Raw genomic sequence first — 13,689 nt, 5'->3', positions numbered from 1 at the left:
ATATATTTTGGAATCTCATTTTCAATATATATTTTTGAAAGATGGACCCAATTCGAAGCTTGGTGATTAATACGAAACCAGCCAAAGAAGGAACTAAATGGAAGATTGAGCGAGGCGGAATTTCATCTGTTTTTCAATCACAGGACTGCTGTATGCATTTGGGTTGTACACCTGTTCAGCTGGCTCCCGTCAAGGGTATTCACTAGTCTACAGAGTTAGCTGGTGCTGGTCTGCTTAATGTTTTTGGACAAGCACATTCCCCTCAGATCACGTCTGCTTCGATAATTATTCCTCGGCGTCTACACTTCAGCACGAATTGGATGACTTATTTTTTCCCCATGCTGAGTGCTGAAATCGTGCACTGATATCTGTCTGGCTTTGTAGATCAGTGTGGTTGGGTCTTGTTGAGACACTCACAGCGAACCTTTGCCATGAAAATCCCTCTCCATCTGTCGTTGCAATGCACATACGCTGACAGGGTTTCTCTGAAGGCCTTGTCTCCTTTTTTCCGTTTTATCCCCTCATAGCAAATTCTCTGTTTCCTTTATGGTGGGACAAATTTTTATTTACGGAGATATCAGATACTTTAACAAGGTTTGAGTTTGGCTTCATTTCTAAGTCAATAAATAAACAAACAAACAAACGAAAGGCTTTGCAGTTTATAACATTTGCTTGTTTATGTCAACACACCCCATCCCAAACTGTACACATGCATTTTGCCTTTCTCTCAAGCTAACACACCACTGCATTTATGGATTATTTTGTATCTACATTGCTTAGATACAAAATTAAATTTGTATTTATTTGTATTTTTCTACACTACACAACCCAATCTCAGACAATAAATGGCCTGTGTCATTATCTACACAGTGAATCAGTGCCTTTAGAACTATTTCATTTATGTAAACAAGTCACACATCATTGTTTATCAGATTTGAATTGTTTAATAGTTTCATATTTTTAAATGTCACTGGGTAAACAAGCTTAAACATGTTGAGCAACACGGTTCGTGTGGGTGGGAGATATGAACATGGCTATTTGTGTCTTGATTCCTGAGTCGCTCGCTGCTGTCTGATACTCGGCATGGTTAAGGCCGGTCCGCGGTGGATACGGTGACTGTGACCGTGTTGTGAGCGCGTATGAGTTTAGAGCCACTGATGGGAAGTCAGATAGGGCGGTAGCATTATGACAGGGTTCTGAAGTTTGGCCTGTCAAGAGCAGGAGTTGCATGATGTGGTCTTGCTGAGCACTTATCAGCAGTAAATAGAAGCAGTGAACGCAGGCATGCGACAGGCGAGGAGAGAGAGAGAGAGAGAGTGAAGTAATGGACCGATAAGCAACAGGAATGTGTTACCTGTCCCAAGGTCATACAGGGATGGAGACCTGGGCACGGGAAACAAAAACTCCCCCGGAAAAATCGGCCGGCCAGTGCCTACAACAGAGGGCAAAAGTCCTCCAGCATAAGGGACATTTCAAAACTGAGCCCTAACAAACATGATCCACCTAAAAGATGGAACAGAAACAATTGTCCCTTTTCAGATGCTTCTGTGCATGAATACATATATTCTGTAATAGTTAGTGCAACATAAGGAACAGCTACACAGCCTTCAAAAATATACATATAAATATACATATATGATATTGTACCATTGTCCTATGTAGATGTAATTTTCTACTCTGCTGCATTGATGCCTCTGGTCAGTATTTAATTAGAATCATCTTCTGAGTTGGTAAAGTCCATTAGTAACCAAGAGACAGTATTAATATCATATTCTTAGAGAATCCCACATGAATATGAATTCACTTGTGGTTTTTTTTTTTGTTTGGAATATACTGTCCGTCCCTTCGGGCCATCTGGCATTTCAAATTCCTCATAAGTAGCCTTTTTAATTAGCCCAAGGTATTACTGCCCATAGGCTCAGGTCCCAGATCAACAATTAATAGACTCAAAGACCTCTGGGAGAACAACTGTTTGCACAAATTTTACGCAACGTTCACGTACTGAATCAAATTACCTTGAAATAGGGGGCTTGGTATTACCTCAGGCGTGACTGCGAGATCTTTAAAACCACAGGGCAAACTGATCTTAATGTACAGAAGATGTACATGCTCAAAGAGAGATTTATTTATTTTCCTGTTGTTCAGTGAGATGGAAATAATAAAAGTGGAAGCGTTGACTTTGTCAGCTTTTTCCGGGACAGGAATCCATTTGTCCTCAAGCAGCATAACAAATTTTGACTAAGCAGAGGACGTCTTCCCGAGATGGCCTCTTAACATCTTATAGTAAGAAAAAATAAAGGTAGTCACTTGACTCCATGCTAGAAATTCACATGCCAAAATAAAAAAAAAACTTTAGGAATGAACCCAAAAGATCATTTTTAAACATATTCACTTCTATGTGTAAGAAAAATGCCTCTGTGCAGATACATCACAATTTTACTGTGAATTCCAAGTAAGAATTCCAAACGGGGCAAGATTTCAAATAAAGAGGTCCATACAGTTAAGTTCCTTTTTGTTCCTCTTAAACAGTCATGTCTAAAAACAAAATAAACTGATTAAAAAAAAAAGAGAGAATATGACATGGTTATCAGTCTTTTCCAGATGAATGAGACCCACAGGCTGGTTCTTTCCACCTGGCAAGGCAATGCAGCTCAGGTGGGCTGATTAAAGACCGGGAACAGCTGGTGCTAAACAGGTAGCATGAGAGAAGAGCGTGCTGACCTGCTGCTGGGTTTCGGCTTTGCTCCCCCGGAGGTCCATTGTGTTGAAACTCAGGGGGACTTACAAACTGAGCAGCTTCCACAATCTTGTAAATGTCTTTCTCTCTCTCTTGACACTCCTAAGCACATCCTATCAATAATGTTCTGGTATTACTTTCAAAATTACACAACTTTATTCTTTTAACATTTCACAAGAGCCTGACAGTTATCAGCCTCTTAGCTGTCATCGTGCTCTGAGTTGATCAGTTTTCACGATACCCATCTCCACTATAATGACCCCCCCCCCCCTTTCTGCTCAGCCCTTAATATCAAAAACAAACCTATGGTCCAATGTGTCTTATTTAGCAAGCAAATTTTATTGCTTTGAGTCAACCGTCTTCTACAGAGCTGTAGAAACTGCTGCCATTATTCTGAGCATCATTCAAACTGAATCTCTCTTGTCATAGTCACGTTGTCTGCTTGTATCAGTTTGTTCAGTGACTGCATGTACTTTGTATCTTAACCAACTGACCAGTGTTAAGTTAAAATCCCATGTTTTAAATGTACCATCAGTTACTGCCAACCTGACTGTCTTCAGGAGAGCAAGCACAGCTGTGTAATGGTCTGTCAAAACCATATTCACTGCTTTTGCACACCAGCTAAAGTTCATTTTATTTATATATATATATATATATATATATATATATATATATATATATATATATATATATATATTGTGTGTGTGTGTATAATTACTCCTCACCTTGAATGTGATGGAGGAAAGGTATTGATTTTCTCATTTTTAGAGAAACTCCAGGTTAGCATCAGACGTGTATTCTTCCTCTGATAGTAATCTCTTGTGTGGGAACATCTCACTTTAAGAAGTTTTGTTTGCAGGTTCAGTCGACGAATGTTAACATTCACAGAACAACGTAACAGGGTTCCTTCTGGGGCTGAACCAGCAAGCTAAGCCGCGTGCATGCAACTTACGTAATACTATATCTATTTCACTCTTATGGATTAGATGATTTTATCTCTGTCGGGAAATCATTTTCTTCACATCTAAAATGCAATATGTCTTGCATAAATGGATTTAGATCAACCTTATGTAAAAGGAAGATGTATCCACCAACACAACATTACTAAGATGCATAACATAAGATGATTGTTTATCTTGAATCAGGGGACAGATCAACTTTTATTCTTTGTTGCACATTTTACAGTTTTGCAAATCCACCTAAAAAAAAAAAAAAAGGGAAAAAAAGAAAAATTTCATCACCCACCCTTTGATTTTCATGTCCACATCCACTATGCCATTACCTTGGCAGACTTACTTAAACTAAAATCAAATCTTATTTGACAGAGGTAACCTTTCCATACAGGAACACGGGAGAGCTTATATATACATGAGGTTTCAAAAGTGACCCCTATACCTGGAAAATTGACGAGACAGTACACTCTTAAAGGGACGTATTCTGATCAGCAATCTTTGAACATATCCAATATACCCAATAATCCTCATCACCATATTAAATAGATCAAATGCATTGCCAGGTTATGCCAAATGCTGCTCCAGTCAAGATTATGCAAATAGGAGCTAAAGACAGCACTGCAGTCTTCACCTGCTCTTTTACCCGTTAAAAAAAAAAAGAGGAAAGAAAGCGTGGGCATGTCATGGTAAAGGCAGACCCAATCTGATGACTCTCTGGGCTTAACACTCAGGCGAGAGGAGAATGGGTGGGTGGGGGTGGGGGTGTGGGGGTATATTTGACCATGAAAATTGTTGCCTCTGTCCAATATGCTCTCCTGTCTCCCACAGTGCTATTTCCTGTTTTCAATAATATAACCCCCCCCCCACCTTAACCACTTCCACCCACCACGCCATGCACCCAAACACCTCTCTGATGGTCAGTCCTTCCCCTTTCACTGCCAGAACATATAAAGAGACTGTTGTGTTTTTGTTGTTGTTGTTGTTGTTATTGAGGTATAAGACACAAATGGCTTTGCTTGCCAACAAACAGACTGACTGGTTTCAGAGATGAAAGCATAATATGGGGGTTAGATGCTTATGCAATAGAAATAATAGCTTTGCCAACTCACTGACTATAACAGGGGAGAATGGGATTATACATCTGACTCACAGCTGTTGATATTTCTGTGTCTTAGATAACAACACACAAATAAATTAAAAAAAAAAAACACGATACAAACATCAGCAAGCCAACTCCTTTTTTTTTTTTCTTTCTTTCTTTCTGTTTTTTTTTTCCACTGTTCTGAGCTATGACTTGAGTGTTATGGCTAAGTACGCCTTCAGTCTTTCGGTATGGTTACAGACAATTTGTATGACACAACTGCAAATGCGTCTTGTGGGCTCTCAAGAATTATCAAAGATGAATAACAACACTCTCAAAGAATGCTTACATTCATCTTCATATGGACAAATAAAAAGAATCGAGTGTCATAAGAGTAATATGGAGTTTAGAAGCACATTAACCGGTGAGGAATTCTTTTAATGACTCCTTCTCCGCATGTAAAACCTATTCAATTCTCTGCATAATTAATTCACCTGTTTACTTTAGAGAAGGTTTCGGAGCACTTCAATTGACGTTTGCTATGTCTGTCTTTAATACGAAGACTTTAAGCAGCTATCTGCTTACCCAGCACGGGAGTGATGACGCACATCCCTCTATGAAATTTCACTCTGCACTTCCTTCCTTAATGCTCCTTATTATTCATATCGTTCCGTGTAGAGATACAATTGATCCAAAAGAGATGTTTGAACTGTAGTTTGACCTCATAAGACCAACCATTTTCAAGATGACATAGAGGGTTGCCTTAAAATTTGGAAAAATGCTGAACAACATGATATATATTTTTTTGAATAGCAGGAGCATTTCTCCATGTTCCATTTCTCTTTGGTTTTCGCTGTATATCTGCCCAAGGAAATAAAATTATATCTTTCAGTCTCAAGCATTATATCCATTCGTTGCTGTACAAAATGCAGCTACATCTATGCAATGAACCTAAATCCTTTAAAAAAAAAAAAAGAAGATACAGATCCATATGTCTCATCAGTTTAAACAGGGATGGACCTCTGTTCTGCTCTGTGGGTAACCTAGCAACAGTTTGCAGGGTAGTAATACTGGATGAATGTTTTAACACAAATTCACTGCGTTGGATTCTGAGCAGCCTGAACTCAGACCTTGACTTCCATTAAACTAGACTCCTAAAGCTTAGCTTTTAAAAAAGAAAAAAAAAAAAGAAAGACTAGAAAACAAGGAAAAAGAAAAGTCTTGCATATTAATGTTTTACAGAGCCAGGTTTAATAATCCTTTACCTGGCGCAACACGTTTTGCATCATCTAAAAATATACTGCCCATTCTTTCATCTAATTCAGTTTAACTAATAGCATTTTACAGCGTGATTTGAATATATTAGGTTTAGTCTTAACTCACGTTGTCCACAGGTGACTGCAATATTATAGAATATTTTTAGGCACAGTGTTATTATGCAAATTGAACCGGTGATGCAGGTTTGTCTTGGACGTGTGGTGGGGGGGTGGGGGGGATGGGGGGGTTGAAGATGGGAAGGCACAGCTGCTGTCATTTTGCAGAAATTATGCATTGCTCTGTAGTGAGTTAATTACGTTCTTTCAACAACGAAGATGACATGTTCCCACCTCCACCTCCGCAAACCTCTACCTATTAAACGAGCAAAATCAGTCTTAAACTGAGCTGAACTTTGATTATACTCTTCTTTGACTAAGATCTCTACTTCTACGGTCGAGTAAGAGAGTGAGAGAGAGCGTTAGAGAGTGAGAGTGAGAGAGAGAGAGAGAGAGAGGGAGAAAGAGAGGGAGAGAGAGAGTTAGAGAGTGAGCAGGAGAGGGAGAGAGAGTTAGAGAGTGAGAGAGAGAGAGGGGGGGGGGCAGGAGAGGGAGAGAGAGAGAGAGAGAGAGTTAGAGAGTGAAAATGAGACAGAGAGAGAGAGAGGGAGAGAGAGAGAGAGAGAGAGAGAGAGAAGGGGGGGCAGGAGAGGGAGAGAGAGAGAGAGAGAGAGTTAGAGAGAGAGGGAGAGTACACAAGTCAGTTGATTCACGGACAGGGCCATAGATCAAGTGAAATCAGCCCAGGTGAGGGAAGGGAGCCCGGTCTCGTTTATCCAGCTGGTTGGAGGTGAATAATGACATACTCGGCCATTAAGCAGTGCAAATAAGCAGATCCGGGGTGTAGCATTTATGGGGGGGTGTTCTGTTCATTCTCAACTCAAACCAATACACATTTAGCAGAGATCATTTCTGAGTGCTGTTGCTGAGTATTGCGAAGGCCATCCTTGGAAGGAAGGTTGCTTAGACGTGTTTAGAGACATGCTGTCAGTGTATGCTCTTGTTTTTCATTATAAGAGGCAATTGAGTCACTTACACTGGCAATCACGAAATTTTTCCTTCAGTTTTTTTTTTGTTTTTTTTTTGTATTGACTGCCTATCAGATGCTGTCTTTTGGCGTACACTTGTGATGAACTGAGCTAACAGGAATGATTTTGGGAACAGTAACATTTTTTTAAGACGATATTAGATGATGCTTCATCCATAGATGAGGTTCTCTTCATAACATCTCCAAAAACGCCTCAGTAATACATGTACCAGGCACAATATATTGAATCCCAAGAATCCCGAGCTAAAACCTGCCATAAAGCCTTGCTTGACCAGACACTGAATTGCATTGCATTTTGCTACGCCTTTAAGTACCCAGCATAGACTACTCTGCCCTTCTAAATGGTCTTTAACCATTTGCTTTGTTGTGTGTGAAGATGTGTGTGGAGTGAATTAAATTCAGTGCACAGCAATTCAAATGCTTTACAAGCCACTGAAGTCTTCTAGATAGGACCTCTAGATAGGACCTGCCTCTCCTGATTGAATGCTCAGGAATAAAAGAAAAAAGAAAAGAAAAGAAAAGAAAAAAACGTGTGATGAAACAATGCTCTGTGTTATTCTGTTATTCTGTTAATAACTCCTAAGCATTTAAGTGACATTGTAGTCAATAGGGACGCAGTATAGCAGTACAAACTTGAGCTATATAGTGCCAGTGAACTGCATAGCACACTTCATCCAAATACACAGTAAGTTGTTAAAAAAAAAAAAAAGTAACTCTGGGACGACTAAGCCATCTGGTGATCAAAACTTCTTGGCCATCACAGGATGTCTCATCCATGCCCAGTGGAGTATTTAGGGTTAACCCCCTGACCACATGTGAGTCTAGTGAGCGCACTTCACACTAATTTGATTTTGGTCAGCACAGATGGGTTTGAGTGATATCTGTGGGAATACAGGTAGGAACAAGTCTGTCGTGTGATCCACGGAACATCATCGAAGATGGCAGCCAGAGCTGAGTTCCTGCTGAGTCAATGCAGAAAGTCTACAGCCCCCTAGTGAACTTTTTTTATTATGACAGTTTGCCATTGTGACAGCATAATACAATGTTACAGTTTTATGCCACTGCAGATAGTCATAATATAACACTTTGCCCTTAGCTACTCACTGTCTTTCTCTGATCAGATGCGATGCAACATCCATCAGCTAAGCAGCTTTAACATTTGAACAGGGTGTGCTTCAGAATCAGATACTCTTCAGAGCCAAGACCCAGAGTTCTGGCACAGAATGTTCCCCTCTATATAACGAATTCTGCTTCCTCTGTATCGTCCGGAAGATTGAGTTTATTGTATCCATTCAGACAGGATGCTGCTTCCATAAGAACAATATTGTACATTGCGTCTGAAGAAAATGTACTATACAGTGAGTGTCTACCACTTCAGAGAGGATGGTGATGGTAGAGGGTGTTTTAATCAGGTAAAAAATAGTAGCTATGCTTTACTGATCTTTATATCCATTTTCTCAGGGCACTCAAAGCACCCTCCGCTTCTCTGCAATACAGGCTTACATGGCATGAAGATGCAATTATTTTATGTAAGAATGTGGGTCACAGAGGAATGCTTTTGCTCCCATTCTCTTTGAGGCTTTGAGGAATTATGGTGTAGGCTCAAGACCAAAGGAACACCAGAGAGCATTGAGGCCTCCTCCTCCTCCTCCTCCTCCTCCTCCTCCTCCTCCTCCTCCTCCACCTCCTCCTCTTACTCTTTCTCTTCTTTTTGCTTGCTGTCTCTCTCTCCCTTAATCCTTCATCCCCTCCCCTTCGCTATTCTCTGAATTTTCTTTTTCACTCTGTAACTCCTCAATCTCGCCTGTCCTAACACACCCACTTTCAGTGTCAGTCTGCAGCCTGAAGGTCATTTTGTCCTTTTTGTTTGAAGGACCGTGTATATGCGGAAGTGCCTAAATGTGAGTGCTTGTGGCAGTGAGTGTACATATGTACAAGCGGGAGAGAGGAAGTGAGGAAATTCATCCCCTCCTATGTCGTCCACAGCTTGTATGTGGAGACTTGTCATAGCCAGTCTAGACAAATGCATAAAACATACAGTGAAGGAGAGTAAAGGCACAGTAAGGAGATCTGGCAACACATCTTCACTGTATTTGTATCTATATCAAAATACTAGTACTTGAGCCCTTTTGCTACTATTATTACTACAGCATTTAAGATCTGGCAACATCAGTTGTGAGCAAGCTTATGAAGAAATTGTATTGCTAAAGTAAATATTGATATGATATACTGCTGCCTTGACTCGCAGAAATTTTGAATGTAAACTGTATAGAAGCATAATAGTTACCACTGAGAGCGAATGTAATAACTATATCAGTTTTTTTTTCTTCTTCTTCTTCAAAAATTAAACATAAATTATTCATGTATGCCCTCATACACTCAATTGCATAAGCTTGCGTGTGGGTAGGTTTTAAACCTTAAACTGTCCTTGGCACTCATACCGCATTGCCTTTGGCATACAAGCAAATTCACTTGACTTAATGAATCCACTCTCTTCTCTGCCTGTGTATAAAATACCCATGTATGATCTCTTATCATCTTGCACAAACCTCATAGAAAAAAAAAGAGTTTCTAGCTGAGCTGAGTAGATGTTATCTCATTTGAGTGATGATAAAGAAAACACCTCAGTGAATTTGGATATGAAATTAAAACTGGAGCTGGATATGAAATGATAGACTTTAGCACACAGGCGCTCCAATGCTTCATACTGATGTTGTGAGGATCTGTATCACAATGATCTGTCACCCAGATTTATCTAAGAGTGTAACAGTAATCCTATTTTTTGTATTGTTTTTATAGAACAAGAGAACGCTTTTTAGCAAACATAGAAATTAAATGTAACACAATAAGGATTTGATTATCTTTATTTTGAAACATGGAACATGGCCACACTGAAATTCTGGCTGAAAAATCCTGTTCTTTTACTCTACTTGTACCTCAATGCATCATCTCCCCTGTAGAAGTGTTTAGAAAATGGCTCACCTTGAATGGGAGCTCAAAAGAGATTGGAAAGCTTTGGGTTTTGACCATACAAGGGCAAAGCGTGAACTAGGCCACCTAAGAGCTTGCTAAAAAAAAAAAAAAAAAAAGGGAAGGGAAGGGCTTTAATTCGTCCAGAGTGGAGGGCCCGGTTTTACTGGGTGTCGCTGTGAGGGTCTCAGCCTGTGTGTCATGCCCTAGAGGGTGAAGCATCCTCATGTGCCCAACATTTGCATGGTAATTAAAAGCCCATTGCTGGGTAAGAGTGATTTCCATTTGACTGCCTTAAATTGTCCCTTTAAAGGTTGACTTAATATTCTGTCCTGTTTTTTTTTTTTTTGACATCCTCTCCAATCATCCCCTCCACTAACCCCCCCCCCCCCCCCCCCACCCCTCCCTCGACATTCTTCCCTTTGTAGCTGTGCTCTGTTTTTGTTTTTAGCTGCCTCTACTAAAAACTCATTCCACTTTCAAATCTTTTCTCTCTTCCTCCCCAGCGCAACGCAGTTTCCTCCTGGGTGTTCACATTAGCAATGTACACTAGACAAAACGCACTGACTTTGTCCTTTGACCTCCAGTGTCTTTTGAAAGCGGTATCTCTTTATCTCTGTGACAGGCTTTAATTACTGTATAAGCACTGTTACCTCAGTCATTAGGCAAGCTTATCATTTTTTATCGGAATCCCTGTGCGCAGCAGTGTCATCTGCTCTCTATTAAACCCGCGCGTACAGATCAAATCACCTGTTTAGGAAGCACGCTCATCTTTTGGCTGCATCGCACTGCTCGTACCCACTCGTATAAGCCCGTGCGAAAAGCTCTATAAATTGTTTACGGTGGTGTCCTGCCCCGGGGGGATGAGCCCAGGTACCTCTGCGGATCGATTCGGCACACTCACTTTGTGTGGCATGAGAGCCGTGTGTAGTCTGTGATAGCGGACGGAGCTCTTTTGATTAGCCGGAGCGTGATTACAGCAGGCACGCGCCATTCCGCTCAAAAAGAACCCGGGGGCACAACCGAGCTCCCTCGTTCCAGGACAACCGCTGATAGGTGCTGCTTCTCGGCAGACGAGACAGTCAGTCAAGAGCATTTGGGTCTCCTGATGTGATTTTTCAGCAAGAATAAATCCGAAATTCTCTTTACTTTCTGTTGGAGGGGAAGATGTGAACACATTGAAAGGGAACTGACAGAACTGCTGTTGAAAGGAGAATATGGTAGAGAGGAAATTTGAAAAAAAAAAACCCACCAGTTTTTCATGGTAATGGACACTTTTATTTAGAGAATACTACATCAGTTGAGGGCAGTACTATGACTAATGCCCATGTTATTGAGATGACAAATGAGATTGTGTGTTTTTGTCGGAAAGCATATATAGCATCAAAACACCATAATCATATTACCACGAACTGGTATGGGTATATCCCTGTTTACAAAGAGGGACATGTTTTGTGTTAACATGTCTGATTGTGTGTGCGTTGGTCTGTGCCTTAACCCATTATTTTGGTTCAATCTAGACATTATCAAGCTCCTTTGTGTCAGAGGATATAGGATTAGGGGAATCCATTACGAGAGATCAACATCACATGAGTGAAAGGACCAAGCTGTGTATTGACATCAACAATCTCTTGTGTAACACCACACAATCCTACACTGGCTGCATGCAGAGTCCCATCACCGTGCAGATGATGGTTTGTGAGATATCACAACAATGATCGGGGCATTCATCATCATCTGTGCTCATATGTTAGAGAGACGGGCGCAGAGTTATAAGCTGCTGAGCAAGGCAGGGCTTCTTCTTCTTCTTCTTCTTCTTCTTCTTCTCTCTCTCTCGCTCTTTCTCTCTCTCTCTCTTTTTCCCTCAGCAGTGCACAGCTCAGTGTTTGTGTGCGGGGGAAACTCAATCATTGTTCATTTCTAATTAATGGTCCTGGAGGAAAGGCTGCCGCATTGATTCATTGGCCAGACTGTTCGGCACAGGGCCTGGCCTCTCTGATGAATGGTGCCAACTCTTTTTCTTTCTTTCTTTTTTTTTTTTTCCTTTTTTTCATCTTTTTGTTTTTTATGCGGTTGAAGTGTTAGATCTGCAGTGAGTGTTCATACATTACTGGAAACCTGTCAAGACTTTCAACAGATGTTATGTGATATGTGAGAGTATTTTGTCATGCAGTGGGTTTGAAGTTCCACAAAAGGCATGGTGATTTTGAACTGCGCTGAGAAAAAGAACGTCACTCATTTACGCAAATTAAGTCTTTGATGGTTAAGTCAGTTATCTGCTTCAGTTGTTCATCTGAAAGAATAACTGTACCGAGATGGTCTTAACCATGGAATTTGTACCTCTCGTTCCCTGATTTGGGAAGTGATTTCTTTGTAGACATAGACTCTCTTCTGTTCCAGACTGAAATAAAAATATGTGTGATTATGGTACCAACAAACAGCAGACAATGCTCAAATTGTCTAAGTAGTCCTCCAAACAGAGTCCCCAAAAGGTGTCAAAGAGCTGTAATCTTTGCTTTCTGACCAATCAAATGCATTCGTTGATGGGGGCATTACCAAAATCCCATGGATGCGATGCACAATAATAAAGCCGCCTGTCATTATCCCAGCACTCCGCTGTATCATGTCCGGCGATCATAAACATGGAACAATAGTGCACTAAGCTAATTACATCACTGCCCTGTTACCATTTAACCCTTTTAGCAGAGAGAGAGAGAGTGAGAGAGAGAGAGCGAGAGAGAGAGAGAGAGAGATGAGAGAGAGAGATGAGAGGCACTCATGAGATGCAGATGCGGCTGTTTGTGTGAGGCATAATGGCTCCTCTTGCTCTCTGGGGTTAGGATTTTAATGCCTCTGATGTCTTCGACAATGAACGACTCTTATCCAAATGTTCAGACAAAGCATTCGTTTGACCGCTCTACCTCTGCTCAAAAACCAACCAGCCCAGAAAATGCCCACAGAGTAAGCTGGGCCGCTAGAACAGTGCACGGTCCGGGACACGTCCCTCAGTTTAACTGTAGCTGCACTGCGTTTAGTGATGGCTTGGCCATAGAAGCAGATGGTAGAATTTGTTAATGCCAAGCACAAGAATTATTCTCCAGCCCTATGTGTATTTCCATTGCTGCGAAGAGATGAAATCTCTGATAAAAACTTATAAGCTGCTCCAGATACAGGACGCAAAGCAAAGAAGAATGCCGCTCTACGCTATTTTTATACGAGCATCAAATAGCTGGCTGACATCTTCTGAAGTATCACTGCTTCAGCTTACGACTATAATAGACCAAACGCACAAGGTAGGCATGGCATTGTCTGATCTATTTGCATTCAACTCGGGGTCTTCGCTCTTTACCTCTAGTGATTCCATATTTTTTTTTTCCCTCGGTGGATGAAAAAGTGGACTTTGTGATTTGTTATGTGGTTCTAGTGAAGACTATGTATGCTCACTCAGGGTTTGAAGGTACCTAAGGGAGCCATCTGCCAAGCAGCCCCGTGGAGCAGTCACTTGTCATTTGAATTACCTCTTACATAAGAAATAGCTGCTCTTTCCTATCTCTTCAAAATCGACGTCAACGAAGTGACAGCAGCAT

This window comes from Chanos chanos, chromosome 4 (assembly GCF_902362185.1).
Source record: "Chanos chanos chromosome 4, fChaCha1.1, whole genome shotgun sequence".
Lineage (NCBI taxonomy): Eukaryota > Metazoa > Chordata > Actinopteri > Gonorynchiformes > Chanidae > Chanos > Chanos chanos.
Note: the sequence above shows the minus strand (reverse complement) of the source record.